Below are 14,895 nucleotides of genomic sequence, written 5' to 3' on the forward strand. Positions count from 1 at the left end.
CTCTTTTAGGTTAAGTTGTGAAGAAGGATGGCAGCCTAGCAGAATGAAGGGGGATGTGAGAAGCCTCCCTCATCTGCAGAGAAAACTATTAGTAGTAGGACAAAATAAGGCCAGCATACAGAGGGAATAAAGCTAATACTAAGACAAATAGTTATTATTTGAACAAAATTTCCTTCTGTTTTTAACCCATTATCAAAACAAAATAATAGTCTTTCCAGTTTGTTGCTTTCATAAGTGTTTCTGCTCTTGCAACTAAGGGAGTGCTAATATAGCTCTCCAAAATTACTTACTGATTAATACAGTACTAATACCTAGAGTACTTATTGACTAATACAGTACTCCAAAAATATTTATTGAATTAATATATGTTGAATGGAATGACCTTATTCTCCTAAGTTCTCTGAGCTTTATTTCTTTACTCAATTATAAAAGTTAAGGTAATCATACACACTTTACCTTTTCTCAAATTTAATATGGTTTATAAATGTGCTATACAAATATCAAAGATCATGACATTTAACCTGCCATATTGTTCAACAAATGAATCCATGCACCCAGAAAGTGTTCCTTAAATATGTTATATGTTCAATAAAGGTAAACGTGTTTGCCAGAGTAATCTGTTTCCATGTGTCCATTCTAACACGTAAAGACAGGTAGGGAGAGTTTTCCAAGGATTTTATAATTTCATACGGAACTGTAACTCACTGTTATGACAAAGCAAGTTAAGTTAAAGTATCAGTATAATGATTGCTAACATCCACATTTGTCATATAGTAGGTGCTTGAAAGAAAATCCTTTGTATGAAATAATACTCCATTTACATTTTTTCGCTTTGTAAAAAAAATGAAGTCATTCTGTCAATATAAGAGGAAATAATTTCTCACACAAGTTTTTCAGTTCTTGCTATCTCAAAAATATCTTATCTAGGATGCTAATCCAACTGTTAGTGTTCCTGTGATTGTATAAGTATCAGAAGAGCAGTTTGTATTTATTTCTGTGATATTAAATATGTAACGCAGTTTTCAAAGACTACTTAATTAAATACCTAGGATAAGACAAAATTAAATGTCTTTAAAAATGTCTTCAGTAAAAATAAGCATATCTTAATAAGGTTACTTTTTTTCTTAATAAATATTTATGTATGTTCTTTGGATAAATTTCCAATCTTCCATTCTATATCATCTATTTTCACTTTTGTCCTCAAAATAGCAACTTACTGTAGAAAATTGTATGACAATCAAAACTAGAGAATACATAAAGGAAGAGATTTGTTATCTCTGTGAACTTGAATACAATTATTTGCTATTATATACAATGACAGTTTTAGTACACTCACCCTGTTATCATCCCAGCTTTCCCTTGATTTAAAATTTTAAGAATTATAAGTACTGCAAGAGGAGCTCTCTTCATTACTAAAACTTAGCTGAAAATTAATTTTTGTTCTAAAAATATATTGCATTGTGATTTTTTTCTAATAAGTATAAGCTAATAAGCTAAATAAACTGAAGACTGCAAAATAAGAAGTGGCTTCGAATGAGTCCCTTTTTTCTCCTGTAAACTCATACACATACAGTATAAACCTAGAGGAAAATGGAGAGTAACAGGAAGCTATGACTTGCCATACAGACTCTAAGTCTTGAGTACTGCTGATCCTAACATTAAGGTACTTTCAATATACAATTCCTAAAAATGCATGCTATCTAATAAAGATGCAACCAATAATGATCCTTTTAGCCACACCTTATCTAGATTAAAAGTTAAGTACTCAACAATTATTAAGTGTGACTATTAATCATTCATTTCACCTTTGCTCTGATGGTTGTCCAAAAATTAGTATTAGGTCCTAAAATTCAGGATTATTTTTCTCAGTAGGGAGTTAATTGTCACTCCAGCTAAATAATCACCAGTATTTCCTCTTTAGATTTATATAATTTCCAGGAGCAAATATGACATTATCATCACTTTTCAAAGATTTCTTCAGATCAAAGTTAGGCAAGAAGAAATTTTTCTTTTTTTATTATTATTATTATACTTTAAGTTTTAGGGTACATGTGCACAATGTGATGGTTAGTTACATATGTATACATGTGCCATGCTGGTGTGCTGCACCCATTAACTCATCATTTAGCATTAGGTATATCTCCCAATGCTATCCCTCCCCCCTCCCCCCACCCCACAACAGTCCCCAGAGTGTGATGTTCCCCTTCCTGTGTCCATGTGTTCTCATTGTTCAATTCCCATCTATGAGTGAGAACATGCGGTGTTTGGTTTTTTGTCCTTGCGATAGTTTACTGAGAATGATGATTTCCAATTTCATCCATGTCCCTACAAAGGGCATGAACTCATCATTTTTTATGGCTGCATAGTATTCCATGGCGTATATATGCCACATTTTCTTAATCCAGTCTATCATTGTTGGACATTTGGGTTGGTTCCAAGTCTTTGCTATTGTGAATAGTGCCACAATAAACATACATGTGCATGTGTCTTTATAGCAGCATGACATATAGTCCTTTGGGTATATACCCAGTAATGGGATGGCTGGGTCAAATGGTATTTCTAGTTCTAGATCCCTGAGGAATCGCCACACTGACTTCCACAATGGTACCAAAACAGAGATATAGATCAATGGAACAGAACAGAGCCCTCAGAAATAACGCCGCATATCTACAACTATCTGATCTTTCACAAACCTGAGAAAAACAAGCAATGGGGAAAGTATTCCCTATTTAATAAATGGTGCTGGGAAAACTGGCTAACCATATGGAGAAAGCTGAATCTGGATCCCTTCCTTACACCTTATACAAAAATTAATTCAAGATGGATTAAAGACTTAAACGTTAGAACTAAAACCATAAAAACCCTAGAAGAAAACCTAGGCATTACCATTCAGGACATAGGCATGGGCAAGGACTTCATGTCTAAAACACCAAAAGCAATGGCAACAAAAGCCAAAATTGACAAATGGGATCTAATTAAACTCAAGAGCTTCTGCACAGCAAAAGAAACTACCATCAGAGTCAACAGGCAACCTACAAAATGGGAGAAAATTTTTGCAACCTACTCATCTGACAAAGGGCTAATATCCAGAATCTACAATGAACTCCAACAATTTACAAGAAAAAAACAAACCACCCCATCAAAAAGTGGGCAAAGGCTATGAACAGACACTTCTCAAAAGAAGATATTTATGCAGCCAAAAGACACATGAAAAAATGCTCATCATCACTGGCCATCAGAGAAATGCAAATCAAAACCACAATGAGATACCATCTCACGCCAGTTAGAATGGCAATCATTAAAAAGTCAGGAAACAACAGGTGCTGGAGAGGATGTGGAGAAATAGGAACACTTTTACACTGTTGGTGGGACTGTAAACTAGTTCAACCATTGTGGCAAGAAGAAATTTTTCTATCGCTCTGAAGATCACCCTTCATGGGGAGAGAATCATTTGTTTTGCTATGAAAGTTAATCACCATTAGCAAAAAAAAAAAAAAAAAAAAAAAAAGTATTTCTGTATTGATACTTTTATGTGTGAGGATCTGCCGTTCAGTATGAAGCAGGACCAAAGGATTCTGTAACCTTGACTTCCATAAATCAGAACACAAATGAGAAACCAGGAAGAGCAGGCTCCAACATGTTTCTCTAGGCTGATTGCATGCAGGAGAAGGTGTGTCAGGGCAGAGATTGGAAAGCATGAGAAAATGTTTTATATTAGCCTTTGGATTCTTGTACGTGTTTGATGAGTGATAGTACACTTGGGTCCTTTCTAGAAATAAATTGTGTTTTCATTCTTTCCCAAAAATTTTTATTTACTTTGATACAGGACGACAGAAAGTTAAAACATTCCAACTATGAGAAAAATAAACTATTTGGGGTGCAAATATCACAAAAGTTTGCTGTCAATTTGACTCTTTAAACTTTCAGAAATGTAGCTAAAATAGCTAAGTTTCTACTTGTAATAATTTATTAATTACACATCTATGTTTAAACCCATTTTTTTTTCTTTTTATCATTATTATTATTATTATTATTATTATTATTATTATACTTTAGGCTCTATGGTACATGTGCGCAACGTGCAGGTAACTTACATATGTATACATGTGCCATGCTGGTGCGCTGCACCCACCAACTCGTCATCTAGCATTAGGTATATCTCCCAATGCTATCCCTCTCCCCTCCCCCCACCCCACAACAGTCCCTGAAGTGTGATGTTCCCCTTCCTGTGACCATGTGTTCTCATTGTTCAATTCCCACCTATGAGTGAGAATATGCGGTGTTTGTAAACCCATGTTTTATAAATAATATTTATAAATGTCCTACATAAGTTTAGAAATATTACTTATTTTCATGCCCACATTTCTTTAAACAGTTGTGTTCAACTTCTTCACATGTGTGTTCAACATTACTGTCATAATTGTCACTGGAGGCTGGGCATGGTGGCTCACACCTGTAATCCCAGCACTTTGGGAGGCTGAGGCAGGCAGACCACTTGAGGCCAGGAGTTCAAGAACAGCCTGGCCAAAATGGCGAAACTCCATCTGTACTAAAAATATAAAAATTAGCCAGGCCTAGTGGCACACACCTATAATCCCACTTACAAGAATCCCTTGAACCCAGGAGGCAGAGGTGGCAGTGAGCCGAGATGTTGCCACACACTACAGCCTGGGCCACAGAGTGAGACTCTGTCTCAAATAATAATAATAAGAATAATCACTACAACAAGTTTTTGCATCATATAGTGATTTTCAAAGCCTTATCCTTTTACTCCCATCTCAGTGTCTTTAAATACAGCACTTTTTAAGTTCTAGTTTGATGCTGTTACATGTTACAGGGAATTTATCCAAAGCCTCGACATTCTTTCACATTACATTAGAATAGTCGTTCATTTTTATCTGTCCTTTAGGTGTGTATTTAGGATCTCCAAAGCGTAGCCATTTATTTATTCTATTAGCTTTGAAAGTGATCTTTAAAAGACTTGCTTATATTTACTTTCAGAACTCTAAAAGGTAAAGTTTTATCCCAAGAGATAATTAGTAACTTTTTCTTGACTTGTGTTTTTATTGATTCAGCTAGGTGACACTAAAAAATATTAAAAGCTAGCATTCATTACTTCCATTTCCAACTAACATGTTTTCCTAAACAAAAAAAAAAACAAAACAAAACTTTATTTTCCAAAATAAAATAATTGAGGAAGAGCCCTGAAATAGAGACTTCATAAGAGACCTGACACGAAGCAACTCTCTTCTGTGAAATAACTTAGAGTAATAACTCGACCTTATCTTGGGTCAAGCATGATATGTATATGGAGTCAGCAAAGGTAAGGAAGCTGAAAATGTAGATCAAGTTCAAAATAACAGGAGAAAATTTAAATGGGTGGACATAATAGTTCCTTAAACTCACGAAGTTGGAGAAATGGGTAGAGGAAGGAAAAGAGAGAGGCAGTGAGAAAAACAGCAATCACCACAGGTTTGGGATGTCTCAGCTATTTATTTCCCTTTTCTAATCTCAACTCTTAGCTCCATTTTTAATCATTTAATCTTATCTTCTTCAACTGCTAGATTTCACCCATCAGTCTCTCATGACTGCAGGCTAATGCAAAGATGGCCCGTAAATTGTCCCTCCTAGCCTATAAAACCACTTCCTGTGAACTCTCTCTGATTTCCCTTTTATCCCTCCTCTCATACATTCATAACTCATATATTAATATAATGTTAATTTAAGAAAAGGGCAACGCCCACTTCTAATTTCCTGGACTTTGTGGAATCTCTCTAGTCCAGGCCCCTTATTGTCTCTACTGAACATGCTTCTTCTGCCTTATCCTTTCTGGCAGCCAACTTAGGACTTTTGGCCTTAGTTTCTGTTCATCTACCAAGACCCATAATTTATGAGGCACCATCATCCGCCAGCAGCTCACCTCTGCCAGCTTGTGCCTATACCCAGCCTCTACATATCCACTAGTGTAAAAGGAATTCAGAGACCAGAAACGGTGACATATAACAGTCACACCAAAAAGGATATGTAATTAAAAGTGCATTAAAAAATTGTCAAAGACAAATTCCCAAATTCCCATTGACATTTAACAGCAAAGGAGGCCATTTGTTGCTTTTTTTTTTTTTTTTTTTTTTTTTTTTTTTTGAGATGGAAGGTCTCTCTGTTACCTAGGCTAGAGTTCAGTGGCATGATCACAGCTCACTGCCACCTCAACTTTCCTGGGGGTCCAGTGATCCCCCCAGTTCTGTCTCCCAAGTAGTGGACTACCGGCCCACACCACAATGCCTGGTTAATTTTTTGTTGAGATGAGAGGGTCTTACTTTGTTGCCCAGGCCGATCTCGAACTCCTAGATCACTTGAGTCCAGGAGCTCGAGATCCGCCTTGACAACAATTGTTATTTTTAACATTCAAACTGCAGCTCCTGGTTAATTGCTTTCCTTGCAATGGCCCAATGACCTAGTGACACATTAAGCATGGCCCTAACTTTGTGCCAAAGCTGTAAGAAGGTATAGCTCCAGGCAGTAGAAAGAATAAGCAGGTCTTTTTGGGGCAAAAGGGAAGCAGGTGAAATGAGCCCCTATCCTGGAACAGGTTAAGACAAATTATAGCCCTAAAGATGGAAAATGTGATATGCTTTCTGCATAGAATTCAAAACTAAAATGCAATGCTAAATCTGATATGCTGATAATGGCTCCCAAATGTGTGTCCACCTCCTATCTCTAATCCCTGGAACCTATGAAAGTTACCTAATTTGGAAAACGGGTATTTGCAGATGTGATTAAGGGTTTTGAGATGCGGAGACTATCCTGGATTATCTGGGTGGGCCCTAAATGCTATCATAACTGCCTCTATAAGAAGGAAGCAAAGAGGGAGATTAGATGCACACAGAGGAAGGGGACATGTGAAGATAGAAACAGCAACTGGAGTGACATGGCCTCAAGCCAAGACAGCCACCAGAAACTGGACCAGTCAAAAAATCCCTAGAGTCTGTAGGGAGCAAAGCCATGCTGGTATATTAATCTCAGACTTTGAACCTCCAGAACTGTGAGATGATACATTTCTGTTGTTTTAGTAACGAAGTGTGGTGACTTGTTACAGTGGCAATAGGAAACGAATACACTAACCCATAACATAAATTCAGGGAAGTCCAACAAAAATGCTGTCCCTCCACCCTGGTGTGACTCCTTCATTGGTTTTCATTGATTTCTCTTTTTTTTTTTCTTTTTAGACAGAGTCTCACTCTGTCACCCAGGCTAGGGTGCAGTGGCGTGATCCGCTCACTGCAACCTCCACCTCCTGGGTTCAAGCGATTCTCCTGCCTCAGCCTCCCAAGTAGGTGGGACTTAAGGCGCGTGTCACCATGCCTGGCTAATTTTTGTATTTTTTTTTTTTTGAAAAACAGGGTTTCATCATGTTGGCCAGGCTGGTCTTAAACTCCTGACCTCAAGTGATCTGCCCGCCTCAGCCTCCCAAAGTGCTGGGATTACAGGCATGAGCCATCACACCTGGCCTTCTTCATTGATTTCTTTGTTCAATATTAAGTCTGTAGAATTTCACCTAAATTGTTTTCAGAGTTAGGGAGAAATTACTGAACAATCTTCAACAGGGACTAGTAGCCAAAGTGTGTCTATATTTTAGCAATACATTTGAAAAAGTATTTTATGATACAGATTCAAATGAAATTGATATAGTAAGAACTAGTTAATTGCAAATTTGGGTGAATGGGAACTAAGTAAACAATTCTATCAAAAGGTATTGACAAATCAATAATGATCAACATGAAAGGAAGCTTTCTGTGCTGTGCTACAGAGCATGCTTCTCAGTGCTGTTCTATGCAAGGTTTGCATCACAAATCTGGATGACAACATGCTGAACTAGTTCACTGATATGGAGGCATTTTGTTGCAGAGATGAATAAAAATGACTCTCCACAACATAGAGTGATAAGTTATATCTAAAAAGATGCAACTTAATATAGACAAATTAAAAATCCTATAACCAAGATTTCACAAGTTAACTGTACAGGTATGGAAAAGGAAAAATCCACCATATATTCCTTACATGGCAACAATAGTAAAAAAGAACATTAAATGTTACAATGTGCCAGGTGATAAAGACATGATGGAGATAGATAGGTAGATAGAAGATAGATAGATAGGTAGATAGATAGACAGACAGATAGATGATAGATTTCTCACAAACTTTGTGGTGTAGATTTAAGACCACCTATATAATTTGCAGGTTCTAGCACCAAATAAAAATGCAGAACCACTTGTTCAAAAATTAAGAATTTTATCAAAAGGCTGCAGGAAAATCATATTAACTCTTCTTTGTACAAAGCCTTGTGTGACTGCCCAGGCCATATACCATGAAGCCAGCCCTGTACTGGTATTATTTTACATGAGACCCATTCATATAGCAATCATAAGCAATCATATCTGCCTTGTTCAGTACTAAAACTCTAGCACAAAATACAGAGCTTGGAATAATAGGACTCTCAGTAGATATTACAGAATGAAAGGATGGCCAAAAAGAAAGAGTCATGTATCTCTCAACACCCCATTTACTAAGAGGACAAATAACATTTTGTAGGGAAAGATAATAGACTTTAATTATAAGAAAAATTTCCAGTGTTTAGAGAATCATAGGACCATAAAAAAATTAACCCCCCTCAAACTTTGTTTTCAAGAAGAAAGTCACAGGACAGTACTACAGATCTGAATTACTCACAATTCTCTCATTTACTTTGAAAAACAGCTGCAGATTGTAGGATAAACAGTTATATTGAAATCAAACTAAATAAGTGAAATTCTATTAATATTCCTAAATGGATTCCATGGCCCACTGGAAACCCAGAAAACAAACTAATAAAACAGAAAATCAGTGAATGGTACAAGATAGATCAGTGTTGATATTCCATTTGTATTTCTGCTCAAGTGGTTTCATTTATGTGAAAAGCCTTACAAATTACTTTTTAAGAACTTACACTGTATTTGTATAAACTTACAAATGTACAATCTAATTATGGAAGCATCAAACAAACATGACAAATTTTTTTTTCTTAAAATGTAAATAAAATATTTGATGTTTCTATAAATTTGATTGCCAAATAACCAAGTTTTAAAATACTGGGAGTGAAAGAAAAGAAAAATGAAGAGACACACACTTCAAATTATTTTATCTACAAAAAAAAAAATTAAGTTAATATTTAAACTAACAAAAATTGTGTGGAGACTCGGCTAATTCTTGTTTTACAGGATATAGATATAGCATTTATTAGTGCAATGCTACTTTAACTAATTTCATCAGTATATATTTATCAAGCACCCAGAGAAAAATAATAAAAACAGCAGCTGAAGTACAGCAACATCTTAATAAACTAATCTTACTTGAATTATGAAATAGCACTTAAGATATAAAATAAAAATTAGCAAATATTGCTTAGACAGAAAATGAGAAAAATAATCAGATGTGAGAAAATCGGATTTAAATATTAATCTTCCAAATTCTTGGTGTAGTTAATGACATAAAAGGCAATATTTAAAGTAATATAAAATTACATGTAATTTTCAGACATAACTGATGCAGGATTTTTCTCGGTCCCTTTGCCAGACTCGCAGAAGGTGCACCCTGTCTACTTGGCCTGCATTGCTCAACCCCCTGCAGGAGGGAGCTCATGAGCAAGTGAGTGGGATCTGACTGGCTCAAGGCACCAACACAGGAGCAAGCTCTGTGTGAGGCCCATGGCCAGATCAAGAATGTTGCCATGAGGGGAATGCAGTGGTGCCCAGGTGAGGATGCTTGTGACCCTGAAGTTCCAGAGAGGGTGGTACAGCACTCCTTTAGTTCTGCTGTCCGCAGATGGTTGTGTGTTAGCAACTCAGTTGGCCCCTTGCCTTTTTGCATGGGGTGGCTGCCCTCCGCTAGTGAGGGCAAAGGGCCAGTGTGATAGCCTTTCTGGTTTTCCACACTCAGTGGGTCCCAGGCTCTTGCCCAGTATCCAAGAAGAATGAGGTCATATGGATGGTTGAAGGATGGTGAAGGTGGAGAATTTTACTGACAGATGAAAAAAGCTTTCAGCAGTGAGGGGAGCTGGAGAGGGAATAGGAAGGGCAGGTCATCTTCCCCAAAGTCCGGCTGTCTCTTCCCCTAAGTCATGCTGTCTCTTTTCCCCAAAGTCAGGCCATCTCTTCCCTGAAGTCAGGCTGTGTCCTTCTCTTGACTGAGTCTGGAGTCTTTATAGGCACAGGATGGGGAGTGCCTGCTGATCGGTTTGTGAGTATGCAAAAAGGTTAAAGCAAAGACACCACTCAAAGGTGAGCATGACAGTGAAGAAAACCAATTAGGAAAGGGTAGGTATATGTAAAACAGGTGAAGGGTAGGGATCAATCGAGGAAAGCACTCCAAACTTAAAGACAAGTTCTCGACCTGGTCCAAGAACTTAACTTGTAGCTTGGCTTTGGGCTTTAAACTACCTTTGGCTTGGAGATGCTTCACCAGGTACCCACCACTATCTGCCTATGCATTTGGCTGCCTCCTGTCGCTATCATAACTGCCGTCTTTAATATAGAATCCTCCACATATAAGTTAGAGATTGTATAAGGCATACTGCCAGGGAGTCCCACAAGCAAGTAAACTGAGGAAACACTGTATAATATATGCCCTTCTGAAAATTCATAACCACTTTAACATACTGTAAGTTCTGAAAAGTTCTACACAAAAATATTTGTTTAACTTTGTTTGACCTAGAATTTCCCAATCTTATTTAAACTCGATACCTAATTAAGGTAGGGAAATAGGTGGCTTGTTTACCTGTTTATTTTTACATAAAATTATAAGCATTTTGAGACGGTGGTTTTTCTGGAGTTTACTTTGAATCACAACTCTATATCAGACATGCACAAACAAGAATTCTGCCTATGCTTACATTTAATAGTCACAACTTTTCACAATTCATTTTACAGTTTAACTGTACTCATTTTTTGTAAATGTAATGTTTATGCAAATAAACTGTATGGAATCAGGGAGTTAATACTCTTTCCCCTTACAGTTTTTACTTTGTGTATTAGTCAGAGTTGTCTACAGAAATAGAACCAATAGGATATATTCTACTAAAAGATACATATGTATCCTGTTTTATATATAAAGGGATTTATTACCTAAGGGATTTGTTTATGTCTCTAATCAGAGACAGAGGTAAGTCCAAAAGAGCCTATGCTCCAGTTTGAATCCGAAAGCAGGCAGGCTGCTTTACAATCAGAAAGAGCTCGTGTCCCAGTTCAAAAGTCATCAAGCAGGAGAATTATCTCTTAATTGGAAGAAGGTCATCCTTTCTTTCTATTCAGGACTTCAGCTGATTGGATAAAACTCCCCCATAATATGGAGGACAATCTGCTTTAACCTACAGATTCAAATATCAATCACATTTTAAAACATCCTCACAGCCACACTCCAAATAATGTTTGACCAACTATCTAGGCACTCTGTGGCCCAGGCAAGTTGACTCATAAAGTTAACTATCACACTTGGCCTGATCAAAATTTTGAGATTTCTGTCCTGTGTGGGACACTGGCTGACTATAGTATAATAAAGGTTATCAACGGAAGGTGGGGAGAATAGAAACCATTCTAAGAATGTCTTAATCCATTTTGCAATACTATAGAGGAATACCTGAGGCTGAGTAATATATAAAGAAAAAAGGTTTATTTAGGTTACAGTTCTACAGGATATTCAAGCAGCAATGTGCCAGCATCTGCTTCTGGCAAGGGCCTCAGCTTACAATCATGGCATAAAACAAAAGGGGGGCCAGGCGCAATGGCTCACGCCTGTAATCCCAGCATTTTGGGAGGCTGAGGCAGGCGGATTATGAGGTCAAGAGACTGAGACCATCCCGGCCAACATGGTGAAACCCCGTCTCTACTAAAAATACAAAGAATTAGCCTGGTGTGGTGGCGGGCGCCTGTGTCCCAGCTACTCGGGAGGCTGAGGCAGGAGAATCACTTGAACCCAGGAGGTGGAGGTTGCAGTGAGCCAAGATTGCACCACTGCACTCCAGCCTTGGCAACAGAGCAAGACTCCGTCTCAAAAAAAAAAAAAAAAAAAAAGCGGGGTGGGGGGGCGGGGGAGCAGCTGTGTCACATGGAAGAGGAAGCAAGAGGAGGAGGGTATGCCAGGCTCTTTTTAACAATCAGATCTTGCCGTAACTAATAGAATGAGAATTCACTCATTACCACAAGGAGGGCACCAAACCATTCCTGAGGAATCCACTCCCATGGCTCAAAAACGCCTCACTAGGCCCCACCTCCAACACTGAGGGTCACATTTCAACACTAGATTTGGAGAAGACAAATATTCAAACTATATCACACAGGTATCATTGAAGGAAAGCTTGTGGTTTAGGACCTGATGGTTGGTGCCACTTACTAAGCTGTTGTCTTTCAAATGTAAATCCACTCTTTCATATTCTATTTTGTGAAGGCAGGGTTGGAACTGTTCATATTTTATTTCTCTTTAGAAATAAAGAGCTGAAAATTTAGCCAACTGGAGTCCTGGAAGGTGTATCCAATAAGTGGCACTGGAAGGAGACTGGAAGGCAGGTGGAGGGGGTAGGATCTTGTTTGTTTGTTTATTTATTTATTTATTATGTTGCCATCCTAGCAATAACACTTGACTTCGCAGTAGCAAATGTTTCTAGCAGCAGTTCTTCCCAGTTTCCAAGATCTTTCCACATTCCCAGAATTGGTTTTATCATTCTTCCTTATCATACCAACACCTGCCAGATACTGCCCCCTTCTAAGAAAGCTCCAATCCCCAGCTCTGAAGGACCGCCCCCCACCTCCCTCCACCACTACCCTCCACCACCTCCCTCCACTACTACCCTCCGTCCACTAGCTCAGATTGGCAGTGTTCCCCTCCTCAGAGGTCTGGTTCCTAGTTTATGCGGCTGCTCCTCCAAACTTCCAAACTCTGACTATCGCAGCCTCTTCCCCAGCCCTGTCATCATGTAGAAAAGAATGAATTTATTGAGTGAGGACTTTGAGAATATAACTAGGATAATAGAGTAACATATTTCAAATCAATGTAGGTGAGAAGGTTTCAATAATTAGAGGTGTCAAACAATTGAATGGGTTGGATTGAATTTTCGATCATTGATTTAATCAAAACAAGCTGAACTGCCATTAAATGAAGATATTGCCAAGGGAAGGCAGTGTCTTCATTTAGTGGCAACCCCCTTGGCAATATCATCATTTAGTGGCAATTCAGTGGGAGACTGGGCTGAATGATATCTAAGGTTCTTTTCATTTGGAGGATCTTACAATGTAATCCATAGTAAAATATAATCATAACTACCATGATCAATAACCATTACCTAACAGATACTGGATCCAATTCCTTATTTATATTATTTATAATGATTATAACAACCCTATATTGTTGGATATTATCATTCTCATTTTATAGATATAGAGAAAGTAATTGAGGATCATGCATGATAATGAATTGTCCAGGGTCACAAGAGTTTTCAAGTAGTTACAATAGGATTTGGGCTCTTATGGGTTCCACTACCAACTTCCTAATAAGTCTCAGACATGTGACTCTGGAATATTCTTTTATGCAGTCTTACAGTGCCTGATTCCTGCTAACCCTTTTGATTTTTTTCCATACAGAATATGGTAGGAGGAAAAGCAAAGAGATGTGATGAGTAAAACTTAATGACAACAGTTACACATTCATCAAACCCATGTTACTTATCTGTACCCACTGCCATTTGGACATGCTGTACTTCTGTCAGAAGTGCTCTTTCTTTAGCTACCTGGTAAACTCTGGCTACTCCACTCCACTGAGAAGACTATTTGGGCCTATCTTCAGAGAGCATTAGGGGCTCCCAAATGTCTGTACAACACAACATGTGTTATTATTGAAGCTCACTATACATTGTTCTACCTTTTTGTTTTTGCTAATCTATCTGACTGCCTTTGAGGGCAATATTCATTCATTTTGTATGCACAGGACTTGGCATGATATGTAATAGTAGCATTCAAAACACTTTCTATAGTGTGTCAAGTCAATTCCTGGTTTGTGATAATGGGGAAGTTTATACGATTTTTCTACAACTTATTGCTCCCAGAGGGGAGTTTCAAGAAGAGCATGGATAATGATTTTGAACATTACAGGTGGGCAAAACTGTTTACTTTTTCTAATCCTAACTCATCAGAGAGACTTTTCAGCAGTTTCTAACATGATACAAAAGTCATATGACAGAAAGTGTCCATTGAATTCAGGAGAAAAATCATTTGATTAACCATTTTGAGACAAGCACCAGTGGAACAGTGGGAGTTGAAACAGGTTTCAATGAGCCAAACCTTGCACTGAACATAAAGAAGAGGCAGAGGTACAGACCACTTTCATGAATATTTACTTTATATCAAGGGGATGGGCAATAGGTACAATTGGTTGTTGTTCTAAGGAGTTTCCTTTATTAGTTTGGAGAGGGGGAGATTTGAACATATAGTAATGAAATGTTTAAAGGAAAGAGTCAATACAGAGAAGTTAACAAGGAGAAGAACAATCTGTAGAGCTAGATCTGAGGAGGCTCCTAGGAGGGAAATGGCATGGAAATGCGAATGGATAGATTTATTTGAGACAACAGACGGTATACCAATTTTTTTTTCCATTTCAACAGGGTTACAGGGAAAAGGATAATGTGGATATTGACAAGGTTATAGGCTTTTAGGTGGTATTGATGTAGCCCCAGTGAGGGCTTCAAAAGCAATGGTAGCACAGCACATAATTAGGAGCACATGGTCTAAGGGCCAACCCTGGATTTAAATTCCAGCTCACCCTCTTACTAATAGCATAACTTCGAGAAAGCAATTTAACATGCTAGTGCCTTGTTTC

At 37.8% G+C, this 14,895-nt stretch overlaps 1 long non-coding RNA gene across 1 annotated transcript in view; it reads right to left on the minus strand.

Moving 5' to 3' along the window:
* Positions 1 to 14,895, minus strand: part of LOC129048663 (uncharacterized) — a 60,041-nt gene that overhangs the window by 11,991 nt on the left and 33,155 nt on the right. The gene's annotated exons all lie outside the window — the stretch shown is intronic.

The sequence above is a fragment of the Pongo abelii genome, chromosome 9, assembly GCF_028885655.2.
Source record: "Pongo abelii isolate AG06213 chromosome 9, NHGRI_mPonAbe1-v2.0_pri, whole genome shotgun sequence".
Lineage (NCBI taxonomy): Eukaryota > Metazoa > Chordata > Mammalia > Primates > Hominidae > Pongo > Pongo abelii.